The sequence below is a fragment of the Moschus berezovskii genome, chromosome 2, assembly GCF_049115385.1.
Source record: "Moschus berezovskii isolate FMDL1 chromosome 2, NW_MosBer_1.0, whole genome shotgun sequence".
Lineage (NCBI taxonomy): Eukaryota > Metazoa > Chordata > Mammalia > Artiodactyla > Moschidae > Moschus > Moschus berezovskii.
Window position 1 is genome coordinate 117,076,796 of NC_142461.1, and position 14,214 is coordinate 117,091,009.

The window sequence follows — 14,214 nt, forward strand, 5'->3', positions numbered from 1 at the left end:
GTGACAAGTCAGTGACTTTAGAAGAAGTTGGAAAGTGCAAAGTTAGTGTTGCTTGTTTGTTTGTTTTTACCAAGCCGCACAGCCTGTGGGATCTTAGTTCCCTGACCAGGGATGAAACCTCTGCCCCCTGCTGTGGAAATGCAGAGTCCTAACCACTGGTGGTGGTGGTGGTTCAGTCACTCAGTCATATCCTACCCTTTGCGACCCATGGACTGCAGCACGCCAGGCCTCCCTATCCTTCACTCTGCCCCTGAGTTTGCTCAAACTCATGTCCATTGAGTCAGTGATGCCATCCAACCATCTCATCCTCTGCTGACCCTTCTCCTCCCGCCCCCAACCTTTCCCACCATCAGAGTCTTTTCCAGTGAGTCAACTCTTCATATGAGGTGGCCAAAGTATTGCAGTTTCAGCTTTAGCATCAGTCCTTCCAATGAACACCCAGGACTGATCTCCTTTAGGATGGACTGGTTTGATCTCCTTGCAGTCCAAGGGACTCTCAAGAGTCTTCTCCAGCACCACAGTTTGAAGGCATCAATTCTTTGGTGCTCAGTCTTTTTTTTATTGTCCAGCTCTCACTTTCATACATGACTATTAGAAAAACCATAGCTTTGACTATACGGACCTTAGCTGCTGGACCACCAGGGAATTCCCAGTTCTTGTTGGTTTTGCTTAGTGAGTCTGTGCAAGGAAGAGTCAAACTCAGACAATAATTGGCTAGTTCAAGAACAGAAATGAAGGGGATTAGAATGAGTCCAGAAATCTGGAGCCTTCTGCTTTGAACCCGAAGAGTAAGGGATAATGTGGAATCAAGGCTTTGAGCAAAACAAAACCCCATTAGGATTTCCCAACTGTCTCACCACTGTAGCAAAAACCCTTTAAGGCAATGCTCTTCATGCTCAGGCCCATTTCTTTCCCAGAGGAGCTTCAAGGTGGTTTCCACTAAGTTGGGGGAGAGAAGCCTAGGGGTTAGGATGCAAAGAAGTAAACTGGGCTTGAGAATTGTGTCTGGAATGGCAAGCCACTCCAGTACTCTTGCCTAGAAAATCCCATGGATGGAGGAGCCTGGTAGGCTGCAGTCCGTGGGGTCGCTAAGGGTCGGACACGACTGAGCGACTTCACTTTCACACGTTGGAGAAGGAAATGGCAACCCATCCAGTGTTCTTGCCTGGAGAATCCCAGGGACGGGGGAGCCTGGTGGGCTTCCGTCTATGGGGTCACACAGAGTCGGACACGACTGAAGTGACTTAGCAGCAGCAGCAGAGAACCTTAGATATGCATCAGTTCAGTTCAGTTCAGTCGCTCAGTCGTGTCCGACTTTCCGTGAACCCATGAATCACAGCATGCCAGGCCTCCCTGTCCATCACCAACTCCCGGAGTTCACTCAAACTCATGTCCACAGAGTCGGTGATGCCATCCAGTCATCTCATTCTCTGTCGTCCCCTTCTCCTCCCGCCCCCAACCTTTCCCAGCATCAGAGTCTTTTCCAGTGAGTCAACTCATCACATGAGGTGGCCAAAGTATTGGAGTTTCAGCTTTAGCATCAGTCCTTCCAATGAACACCCAGGATTGATCTCCTTTAGAAAGGACTGGTTGGATCTCCTTGCAGTATGAGGGACTCTCAAGAGTCTTCTCCAACACCACAGTTCAAAAGCATCAATTCTTCGACGATCAGCTTTCTTCACAGTCCAACTCTCACATCCATCCATGACCACGGGAAAAACCATAGCCTTGACTAGATGGGCCTTTGTTGGCAAAGTAATGTCTCTGCTTTTTAATATACTACCAATACTGGCACGTAAAAATGACTGCAAAAGAAAATTTCAGTTTACTAAGTATTTGAAGGAATTCTACGACCAAAGAGTTCTTGAATTCAGACTACAAAAATTTTGGTTGCCCAAGGCTTCAGTGGGGCTTCCCACCTGCAATAAGGGAGACCTGGGTTCGATCCCTGGGTTGGGAAGATCCCCTGGAGAAGAGAAAGGCTACCCACTCCAGTATTCTGGCCTGGAGAATTCCATGGACTGTGTAGTCTACGGGGTCGCAAAGAGTCGCAAAGAGTCGACTGAGCGACTTTCACTCCCTCACTCAAGCCTTCAATGAGTCCTTCCCTGGGTGCCCCAAAGACGCAGCGGCCGAAAATGGGCTGCAACCTCCTCAGTCTCCGCAAGAGGGCAGTCTCCGCACTGCTCACCTCACAGGTGGCCTTGGAGGTAAGGGACCAGGTAGAACCTGGCAGGGGCCTCATCCAGGAGCCACGGAGGGCAACAGATAGGGAAGCTCCGCCCAAAGAGCGAAATCAGAGACTAACCACGGACTCACTGCAGGCCCTCTCAGTGCTCAGCCACATCCCCTTGGCCTTCATCTCCACTTGGAACAATCTACTGACTTCCCACACCTGCAACCCTCTGCCTGAGTTGTTTTGTTTTCTGGCTCTGGGAACACAGGGGACGTGTTGTAAATTCAAGGGAGTTAATGCCCTTGGAAGGAGCCCTCAACAGCTGTCGGAGGATAAATTCCCCTCTCTGATGGGGTAACCGGGCATGCTCTGCACCCTTGAGTACGTCCATGGGATGCAGCATCGGTGCCCGTGCTGGAAGTGGCCTGACAACCCTGACTTTATTCTTGCTTCTCTCTTCTGTCCCACTCTCCCCACCCTGCCACTTCTCTGATCAACTACTTGCAGGGTCTGCTTCTGGCGAAACTCAAATCAAGACAGAATTTCTCACCCTGTCTGGTCAGGGGGTCATCACCATGTCTTCAGAATGGTGTTAGAGGGCGCCTTCCCCACATTTCCAGCATCTTACCTATTCCCTTTTATAGGTGAACCATTGGAGCTGTAGACTAAAAAATTATTAAAACTGCTATCACCCTCAAGAGTAAACCTGCTGTTTTCAGTGAAAAGTTTATTAGTCAAGTAATTCAACTTTATTATAGAAAAATTAGAAAACAGATGAACAAAAAGAAAAAATGCTTACCAGTTAATCTTCTACCAGAAAACCTATGGTTAATGGGTTATTGTATATGCATAACCCAGTCTCTTTCCATGCATTTATGTATATATTTCTGTATTTATTTTCACTATCCCCAAGCCCTATTTTATGTTACTTGAAGTCAAAAGATTTCTCATAATTTTTAGGTTTTTATGGATTAACCACTGCTAGGGAAATGCTATTTTCAGGAGAAGATTAATCTTGTTTGCAGTTCTACTGAGATATAATAAAATTGTAAGCTATTTAAAGTATATAATGTGATGATTTGATACACATATATACTGTGAAAGGATTCTGTCCATGTATTCATTTATTAAAAAGTTTTGTCACTGGGCATTGCTACATGCTAGACACAGTTCTAGGCGTTTGGAATACATCAGTAAATAAAGTGAATATTTCTGTTCCCCAGGAAAAATGCATTCTAGTTGGTGGAGACTGTCAATAAAAATATATAGAGCGAGATAGATAATAAGTGTATTATTTAGTATCTCAATTGGTGAAAATGCTATGGGCAAAGGAAAAAATAGAGCAGGGTTTCAGGAGGTCAGGACAGCTGGAGAGGGGATTGCAGCTGTAAGTGTGGTAGGTTGGAGGGTCAGTGAGGATGGAGCATTTGAGCAAAGACTTGAAGGAGACACAGATACCTGTGGGATGAGCATTCTGGGCAGAATGATCAGCAGAAGTCCCCAAGGAGGATGGGTCTGGTGTGCTGAAGATGAGCAAAGAACCCAGCCAGGCTGGAGCAGAGTGAGTGATGGGGAGCTGGCTGGAGGATGAGGTCCAGGTGTAGCCTAGGAGTCAAGGGGACACAGCACCACCTGTAGACTTTTATTCTGTGTGAGATGAGGAGCCCCAGCAGGGTTCTGAGCAGAAGAGACATGATCTGACACATGTTGTAAAAGGGCAGTTCTGGCTCCTATGGTGACAGGAGCTGCAGGGGAGACAACTTAGGAGTTATACAACAATTCAAGCAGTAGATGGTGGTGGGTGAGACCTGAGCGGATACAGGGAGGCAGATGAAAAATAGCTGGATTTGGGAACTGTATTTTGATGCTAAGGCTTACAGGATTTCCTGAGGATTGGACCTGGATGCAAAAGACAGAGAGGATGATGATCAAAGATGATTTGCAGGGTTTTGGCTTAAGCATTAGGAAGGCTTTAGGTGCCAACAAGTGATTTAAGGAAGGCTGTGGCTGGAGCAGGTTAAAAGGGAGGAAAATCATGAGCTCTGTTAGTTTGAGGTGTTTATCAGAAGTCTGAGCAGGCAGTTGGATTCAGGAGTCAGGAGTTTAGAGAAGTCTAGACTAGGTTAAATGGTGCTTAAAACCATGACTGCATAAGATCAAAGGGATGAGCATAGGCAGAGAAGAGAGCTAATGTCAAGATCACAATGAGCTAGCACCTCACACCTGTCAGAATGGCGATCATCAAAAAGACCACAGATACATTTTGGCAAGGACATGAAGAAAAGGAAACACTTGTGCACTGTTAGTGGGAATGTAAATTGGTGCAGCTGCTGTGGAAAAGAGCATGAAGATTCCTCAAAAAACTAAAAATAGAGCTACATATGATTCAGTGATTCTACTCCTAGGTATATGTCCAAAGGAAATGAAAGCACTAATTGGAAAAGATACATGCACCCCAATGTTCATAGCAGCATTATTTCACACACACACACCCCGACACACACACACACACACCTCGAAATACCACTTGGCCATGAAAAAGAGGAAATTTGCTATTTGCAACAACATGGATGAATGTGGAGGGTATTGTGCTTAGTAAAATAGGTCAGACAGAAGACAGATACTGTATGATATCACTTATATGTGGAATCTAAAAAATACAACAAACGAGTAAATATGACAAAGAGCAGATTCACAGATACAAAGAATAAACTAGTGGTTACCAGTGCAGAGAGGGAATGGGGGAGGAGCAAGATAAGGGTAGGGAATTGAGACGTACAATCTGCTGCTGCTGCTGCATCACTTCAGTCGTGTCCAACTCTGTGTGTCCCCATAGACGGAAGCCCACCAGGGTCCCCCGTCCCTGGGATTCTCCAGGCAAGAACACTGGATGGGTTGCCATTTCCTTCTCCAGTGTGTGAAAGTGAAAAGTGAAAGTGAAGTCGTTCAGTCGTGTCCGACCCTTAGCGACCCCACGGACTGGAGCCTACCAGGCTCCTCCATCCATGGGATTTTCTAGGCAAGAGGACTGGAGTGGCTTGCCATTGCCTTCTCCGGACGTACAATCTACTGTGTATAAAATCAATAAGCTACAAGGATCTATTGTACAGCAAAAGATATAGCCACTGTACATGAAGTATAAGTTTGCAAAATTGTGAATCACTGTGTTGTACACGTGAAACATATAACACTGTGCATGCTAAGTCGCCTCAGTCGAGCCTGACTCTGTGTAACCCCATGGTCTGGAGCCCACCAGGCTCATCTGTCCATGGGATTCTCCAGGGATGAATGCTGGAGTGGGTTGCTATTTCCTTCTCTAGGGGATCTTCCTGACCCAGGGATCGAACCTGCATCTCTTATGTTGCCTGGATTGGCAGGCGGGTTCTTTACCTCTAACGCCACCTGGGAAACCCCATATAATGTTGTAAATTATATATATATATATATATAAGATTGAGAAGAGGAGGATGCAGCAAAGATTGAGAAGAAGGAAGCACTGAGGCAGGAGGAGATCCAAGAGAGGGTAGGTGGTTCTGGAAGCTAGGTGAACAGCTCTGGAGGAAAAGGGAGTGGCCCACTGTGTTAAATGCTACTGTTGGAGCCCTTGAGATGAAGATGGAAATGAACACAGGGCTTAGCAATATGGCAGCCACTGGTGACATTGACTTGCACAAAACCTGACTGGTGTAGGTTTAAGAAGGGAGGGATTAGAGGGGCTTTATTGCAAAGCGTAAGGAGGAAGTAAAGTCATAGCTGGTGAGAGAGGTCATCAATAGAAGTTTTTTCTTTTGTGCCCTTTTGTGGGGATGGGGAAAATAACAGCATATTAGTGTGATGATCATAAGGATCCAACAGTAACAAGAAAAAGAATTGATTGTGGAGTAGGGAGCTGGAAGAAAACACCCATAAAAAATGTTTTTAAAAATGAGATTACTATATATACTTTTCTGTAACTTAGAGTATATTAAAAATAGGTTCCCAGTCAAATAATGTGTCTACATTTTCATTTTTAATGGCTGTAGAATATTCTGTTTTTGTGTTTATGATAATTTGTTTAAACAACCCCTTATCACTGGACTTTTGGATGATTTCCTTTATTTTTTTATTTATATTTTGGCTTTTATAGACAGTCACACAGTGGATATCCTTATAAACCAGGCAATTTTCTGATTGTTACCCTAGGGTAAGCTCCCCGCAGTGGAAGAGCAGGTGAAAGAATGAAAAACCTTTAGGTGGTGTTGATGCATATCAAATAGCCCAAATGTCTGTGTTAGAATCGCTCACAGCCATTCAGGCTGGGCCTTCCCTCTCTTTATTTTTCTATTGTATCTATCAGGTTGTGTACTGTTACATCCATTCGTGTGATGATCTGATTAATATCTCGTTCTCCCACTAGACTGCCGACCAGTGAGTGCAGAGACAGTGCCTGATTTTGCTCACTCTCGTGTCCTCAGCGTTCAGCCCCAGAATTCTTCCCAAGGTAGGCATTCAGTTAATAATTATTCGTGATTGAGTGAATAAATGTAAAGCTTAATTCAGTGCATAGGGGAGAAGATCACAGTGATCATGTCTTTTGAAGGTGCAATGAGGGGTGGCAATCCATTGCCACAGTGCCTCTCAGGCTACCTGGTTTATAGTGATAAGAGTGCTTGTAATTGACTAATTAAATAACGTATGAATGAGGGTACTGCTTTTTACAAAAGCCCGCCTTCTTGTGTGATTAGTGAAAGGAATGACTGTGGATCCTCCCCAGATCACTTGCTTGGAGAAAACCCTCGGTCTGCGTCTATATTTTGGTGGATCTGGCAGGAGCCTGGCTGCCCCTTAGGCAAACCCCGTTTCCTGAGCCGAGCACCTCCTTCGAGCGGCCAGCAGGTGGCAACAGTGAGTCACTGATGTGCCGGCGGGGCGGCGGCGGCGGCTGCTCCAGGCGGGGCGGCTCTCCTGCCTGAACACCAGCTGCCCTCCCAGAGCCTATCAGGGCGCCGTCCACCCGGAATCCCCTCCCGAGTCCCAGCTCACGTACGTTCCCTGGGGCCCCAGAGCAGTGGCTTCCCTTCAGGAGAGTCGGGAAAGAGGGGTCAGCTCTCAGCCCCCGAGAGAGTCCATTCTACAGTTTACAGGCTCAAGGAATCCTTACCTGACAGCTCAAGAGTCAGATGAGACTCATTTGAGAATCTGGACTTCCAGGCTCTGAGACTTGGCCGGTTCACACCAGCTGACCTGCCTCTGTTGTTGTTTCAGTCTGTCTGAAGTGCTCAGTTTCTTTTGATGCAATTGTTTTATTGTTTTCAGCCTACCTCAGTGCCAGGTAGCGTGTGTGTTAGTTGCTCAGTTGTGTCTGACCCTTTGTGACCCCACCATGGGCTGTACAACCCGCCAGACGCCTCCGTCCATGGGGATTCTTCAGGCAACAGTACTGGAGTGGGTTGCCATGCTCTCCTCCGGGGTGTCTTCCAGGCCCAGGGATCGAACCCAGGTCTCCCTCATTGCAGGCAGATTCTTTACTGTCTGAGCTACATGGGAAGCCCAGGCAGCTCAGGCTGACAGTTTTGTAGGAATTACTGGTCTCAAAGCATTGGGTTATAGAAATGCTTCTTACGGCGTGCCAAACAGGTTTCTTTCCGTTCCGTGTGGTCCACTCCATCTTGGTTTTATTCCAGGGGCTGGGGTGGATTTGCCCCCGTCTGTCCACCTTTCTCTCTTCTGTGTTCCCTTGAGACTAATGGTAGTGAGGAAATCACCGTTTGCTGAGATCCAGCCGTCTACCATTTCACCCTCACAGCCGCCCAGTGAGGTGGGTGTATGTTAATGTGTCCCAGCCCACTGGGTCCTAAGTAGCAGAGACATTTCTGATTCCAAATATGGTGCTCCATCCACTATGCTCGTGGTCCATGCTGCGTTCCCCAAGGCCCCTCAGAGTGGGGATGCGGCCTAGGGGTTATGCTTCTTGCCTCCTACCCTTCAAGGGCAACTGTACTTGGGCTTAAAAGGAAAAAAAAAATACGTGTGTGTGTGTGTGTGTGTGTGTATTCTCCTTCTAAAGGGAAAGCTTCCATGAAATTTTATGTACATCTGTAAAGTATAAGGAGAGAGACGTTCTGAGCTTCACAGGACATGTTGATTCGGGGTGCAATCTGACATGGGACTCGTGGCAGAAGTGTGCACTGTGTCTGTAAGACAAAAAACAGCGTTCACAGGAACTCCAGCAAGGCCACGGCTCCCGCAGCTCCGGGATCTAACCGCTTGATTAATTCAGGAAATACTTTGAAGACAAAATCCTTCTGCCCCTGGCTTCTCCTGTTATCAGGAACAGATACATATCAAGAAAAATGAATCTGATACAAAACTGAACCTATCCCGATGCCACCCTCCTATAACAAAGGACATGCTTTGGACTCTTCCTTGTCACCCAGAGTCTGGGTAATAGCAGTCTAATGGAAAGCTAAGGAAAGGGAGGCCAAGTTGAATGACAAATGGAAAACTGGCAGAGAAAGAAGGGGTGGAGACAGAAAAGCCTGGGGCTGGGTGTCTGGTGCGGCCGAGGGAGAGAACTGGTCAGAGAGAGAGGAGTCCAAAGAGCATCATGAAGGAACTCTGTTGGAGATTTTTGAAATTTGTTTTTAATTGGAGGATAATTGCTTTACAAGGTTGTGCTGGTTTCTGCCACACAGCAGTGTGAATCAGCCACAGGTATAACATGTCCTGTCCCTCGTGGACTTCCCTCCCACCTATACTCCATCCCACCTGTGTTGGAGATTTAAAATACACGCCTACCTTTAGCATTTTCTCAAGAAACATATAAGATTTGAATTGTTTTAATTATATTTTCCTGCAGGACTGGGTCCAAGGCTGGACTATGTAGGAGCCTTGATTTATATCAGTTACATAAGCAAAACTTCAGTCTTTGCTCTCATTTGAAAGAGTCAAAACCATGCGTGTTTTTCAGTTTCCTTTTGTCAGCTGCTTGAGTTTCTATTCTGAGAGGTGCTAACTGTTAAACATTGTTATTCATTTGTGTTCCCTAAATAATTTTTAATTAGTTTTAATTTGGACCAAGCATGTTCTGCCGTTGACATAGTGACAGGAATTATCAAAAGTAAAATTAATAATGAACTTCAGAAAAAAAAGTTGCACTAACATTATTTTATCATATCTCAACAGAGACACAGATGATTTAAGTTTTGTTTTTTTAATGATTTTCCTCAAAGCAATAATTACATTGGTAAAAAGGTTACTTAAGCATTATTTTTCATCTCTTAAGCGTTTTTCACAATGGAATTTTTCTGTTGTATCTCAGTGAAATCAATTGCATTAATGCAAGAAATGCGATCAAAACAGCAACTGTATGTAGCCTTTGAAACCTTGCATCAAGCTGGATAATTAGTATTTTCATTACATTGTGGAAAACAAGAGCAGCGACACTTTCACCTAAAAAATTGCCAAAAGAAAAAGCTTGTCAGGGCTCTCAGAATATCATAAAGCAGACAAGACAAGAAATTTTAAAATATTGCTGGCGTTTTTAAATCAAGTCACTTCTCTTCCCTCTGCTGTCCTTTAGAACAATGGTATCAGCTGTCCCCTAACCATTAGTGGATAATTCTAACAAAGACCTGCACATCCCTTCAGCTAAAGAGTGGTCAAATATCAAACAGCTACTAATCTTGGGGTCAGCCCCTTTTCCAAAATAAGTAAAGCCTTTTGAATCCTTTGGGGTAAAAATCTGGCAAAGATCACAGAGAATTCAGTAAAGGTTTCTGATACATCAGTGGATCCTCTGAGGATTCTGCCTATGAGACTAATCCAAGCATGCTCTAGTTTAGTGCAAACACCTATAAAGTCATAAATGCATGAGCGAGTTTCTTTGGTGAAAGCCTGCAGACCTGCAGGGTAAATTTGCCAAGTGCAGCAATCAGCTGTGATCCTCTCCACAGCCTCATCTTCATTGTGGTCTTAAGTACTATGTAATTTGGTCTTGGGATCACTTAGCTAATTACAGATTAGAAGGATGGGGTTTGAATGTTACTGAACAACTGACAGAATTATTCAGTATTCTGCAGTGAGTGGAAAAGAGCATAGACGTGCTTGACTATTTATGAAGTTTTACCTTCTCTTTTTGTTCTAGAGGTCTTTCAACAAATTGAAACATGTGTGTCAGCACCATAAGGATTTGCCTAGACTTTTAAAGATTGGCAAGCCAAGACTGACTTTTATTCAAACAAGCACTATTTTATTTGTCATACTGATGGAACTGAGCAAGGGCTCGTGGGCCCGCAGTGCAGAAAGCCAAACTCTGACAGTGGGTGTTTGTGGCAAAGTCAGAGTTTATGTCAGGGCTCCAAGCAAGGGCGTTGGAGACAAGCATCCTACCAGGTTTTCTTAAAGGGGAGGAACAAAGAAGCTGGGGTTAATCATCGTCTTGTGACATTTCTTAATCATAGTCTTGGCAGTCAGGATGCCTAGGATATATGTCACTGGTCTGGCACTCCATGACAAGGGCGGTAGGTGTGGGTATGTGTCTGTTAGCTCATCTTGCCCTGGAGAAGCAACCGGAGTCTCTACTTCAATTATGTTATCAGCAACGACAGTTTCAGTCATCTGACTCTAGGGCATTAGTGTGCAGTTAGCACAGGATTGAGGTTGGGGTGGGTGGGGGGAAGAGAATAAAGTTGTGGATAAAGAGATTAATCATAAACTCAGCAAGGAAACTAGGTTTTGGGAGACTCAGTTTCACTAATGTTAAGTATTTTAGCTTATTGTATGGGTGTGACCGGTGCTATTTAAATTGCCAATATCAGTGTATCCCCTTTGTGTGCCCTGACTCCTTGTATCGGTGGCAGTAGCTTAGCTTTGTCACAGCTCTGGGCACAGCAGTAGTCCCTTGGAGAGTCTGGAGTTCCTAGATAGACATGGCGCATCTGCCCGGAGCTTCGGTTTTACTTGAAGACTTGGAGAAAACAAAAGTGATCAGTTTAACCATTTATTTAATGTGCTGCCAGTTCCTTATGTAATTTGCTGTGAAGCAAGTAAAATTATGCATTGACTATAATTAAAAACTAAATATTGGCTAATACTTGCAGTGAGAGAATAACAACTTGTAAACCAAGAAGTGTGTCTGTTTAGCTGTCAGAGTTACATTCAGAAGCCAACTGGTGACATGGAGAAAAAAAGATCTGATGCCATTTTTTCCTGGGAGCGTGATGGGCCAAGGTCCCACCTGGCCTCCAGGTGAGGCAGCCCAAAGCTGGCTCCTCCCATCTCCTGTCATTGACAGGAACTCTAAGGACTGCTGGCAGGAAAGGAAACCTCCGACTCAAGGAAACAGGACCCATTCTGTTATGTGAGATCCTGGAAAACCTGGACCAGCTGGGCATGGCCAGAGCCATTACAGAAGTTCCCTCTTACGTCAGCTAGGCCTGCCCTGGGCCCCTAGACATCATTTAAGAACTGTCCCCCTTGCTCTCCCAGGCTTCCCACAGCACCTCCCAACCCCTGAGTCCCCACCTTGGATGGGGACCATCCATAGCATGACCCCATGGTACCCTTCCCCTCACCAGTCTACTGCGTTATGGGCAGCGGAGCCTGCTCACTTCCGGCCCTTGACCCTGGTCCAAGCTTCAACTTCCTGTCTTGTGTGACCCATTCCCAGGAATAAGGACTGAATCGTCTACAGCCTGCTTTCTCTGTGAAAATAAATAGGAATGCGAAATTCACATGACTGGGAAGATCTCAGAGAAGATGGGTGCTATTTTGGCCGCTATGAGCAGTCCCTGGGGGTGCGTTCATCCCCCTTTGTGGTTACAGCGCCACCAGCAGGCACACTGGAGAAGCAGGACTGTGGGGGACATCACAGCAAGGTGAAGGAAACACATGTGAGGTCCTACACCCCCAGATTGGGGACAGTGCTCTTCAGAGGGCACGTGTCCCACTGGAATACGGAGAAGTTCCACACAGTTCCAGATATCCAGCCTCCCAACTAAACACCCTGCAAAGCCTTAATTCCCTTCTACCAACCTGTGCAAATGTCAGGGGGATAAGCCAGTTTTCTTGGATTCACAAAATGGTTGTGTCAGTTTCGTGCAGAGCGATCCTCTCTCTTTTTCTATACATTTTTTCAGAAGTATGTGAAGTCATTTTGGTGAAATTTAACTGTACATTGGTTGCTATTTGTTTCAAGAAAGACAAAGGCAGCTTTGGCTGGTGCTGAGGAGGTGGAGCCAGAGAACTGGAGGTAGAATGCAGCGTTGTGGCTTGCTTGTGAAGACGTCCGCAACAGCACACACAGCCCCATCCCCAGGGCTCCACCCCCTTTCCTACCCTTGGAAACCCCAGGGAGCCCAGGCAAGAACAAGAAGCCTTTCTGAGCACTTGGCTGCTGATGGGTGGAGGGATCCCAGGATGACCTGGTCCTGGACTCCCACACACAACTGCTGCTGCTCACCTGGCCTCTCCTCCTCTCTCCTGCTCAGAGGGCATTCAGGGTGTATTTGGGGTGGGAAGAAATGCACCCCAGGGGAGCACTTATTGGAAATCTGACTGTGAGAGTCTTTGGTTACAATCAGGCCAGTTCCAGGCCCAATTCAGTTAATTCTGGATTAAGGTTCAGTATCTGACCCTTCTCAGAGAGCCTTTCTAGCACAACCTCTTAAAAAGTAATTTCTCAGAGACTGATCTTGGTTTGTGTTTTCTGGAGAATAAATTTGGAGGATTGTGCTTCCATATTCATTTCTATTTTGGTGATTCATTAGCACGTTGGTCAAGAAGGATCTTGTACATTTATTAGAATGTTCACCTTAGGGGTGTGTTTCCAGGGTCGGGCTCTGTGATAGACATCCACACCCTCCTAGCTGCACAAGCTTCGTGCATCCCTTTTTATCCTAAACCAAAGTTCTCTCTCTAGTATCATAAGCATGAAGACTTTGCAAGTGGAAGTTCTTCTCTGAGATGGAGGCAGAGAATCAGCCTCCTCCTCAATGGCTTAGGAAGGGCAAGGGATTTAGAGGAACTAAGCTAAGAACCAGACATCTTGGAATGTGAAGTCAAGTGGGCCTTAGAGAGCATCACTACGAACAAAGCTAGTGGAGGTGATGGAATTCCAGTTGAGCTATTTCAAATCCTGAAAGATGATGCTGTGAAAGTGCTGCACTCAATATGCCAGCAAATTTGGAACACTCAGCAGTGGCCACAGGACTGGAAAAGGTCAGTCTTCATTCCAATCCCAAAGAAAGGGAATGCCAAAGAATGCTCAAACTACCGCACAATTGCACTCATCTCACACGCTAGTAAAGTCATGCTCAAAATTCTCCAAGCCAGGCTTCAGCAATATGTGAACCATGAACTTCCAGATGTTCAAGCAGGTTTTAGAAAAGGCAGAGGAACCAGAGATCAAATTGCCAACATCCGCTGGATCATGGAGAAAGCAAGAGAGTTCCAGAAAAACATCTATTTCTGCTTCATTGACTATGCCAAAGCCTTTGACTGTGTGGATCACAATAAACTGTGGAAAATTCTGAAAGAGATGGGAATACCAGACCACCTGACCTGTCTCTTGAGAAACCTGTATGCAGGTCAGGAAGCAACAGTTAGAACTGGACATGGAACAACAGACTGGTTCCAAATAGGAAAAGGAGTACGCCAAGGCTGTATATTGTCACCCTGCTTATTTAACTTCTATGCAGAGTACATCATGAGGAATGCTGGGCTGGAAGAAGCACAAGCTGGAATCAAGATTGCTGGGAGAAATATCAATAACCTCACATATGCAGATGATACCACCCTTGTGGCAGAAAGTGAAGAGGAACTCAAAAGCCTCTTGATGAAAGTGAAAGAGGAGAGTGAAAAGTTTGGCTTGAAGCTCAACATTCAGAAAACGAAGATCATGGCATCTGGTCCCATCACTTCATAGGAAATAGATGGGGAAAGAGTGGAAACAGTGTCAGACTTAATTTTTTGGCTCCAAAATCACTGCAGATGCTCATTGCAGCCAGGAAATTAAAAGATGCTTACTCCTTGGAAGGAAAGTTATGACCAACCTAGAT